The sequence below is a fragment of the Cicer arietinum genome, chromosome 4 (genome assembly GCF_000331145.2).
Source record: "Cicer arietinum cultivar CDC Frontier isolate Library 1 chromosome 4, Cicar.CDCFrontier_v2.0, whole genome shotgun sequence".
Classification (NCBI taxonomy): Eukaryota; Viridiplantae; Streptophyta; class Magnoliopsida; order Fabales; family Fabaceae; genus Cicer; species Cicer arietinum.
In genome coordinates, this window is record NC_021163.2 from 28987428 (window position 1) to 28987682 (window position 255).

Here is a 255-nt window from a genome sequence, read left to right on the forward strand (position 1 = left end):
GAAGATCCTACCGGTTCGTACCCTACGAATGGGAATGTAGATGGGAATGCTTGACTGGAGCTATGTAGGAGGATCTCGCGGGGCGCGTGGAGATCACTCAGGGTGTATAGTTTTTTGGTAGAATGATCAGATTAGGTTGATGTATAGGGACTAGACGTCTTTCTTTTTGGGTCGCAGTTATTTTAATTTGGAAAACTGTACCTATACTAATATTATCTGTTTGACATTTTATTATGATGGGGTCTATGTACCACT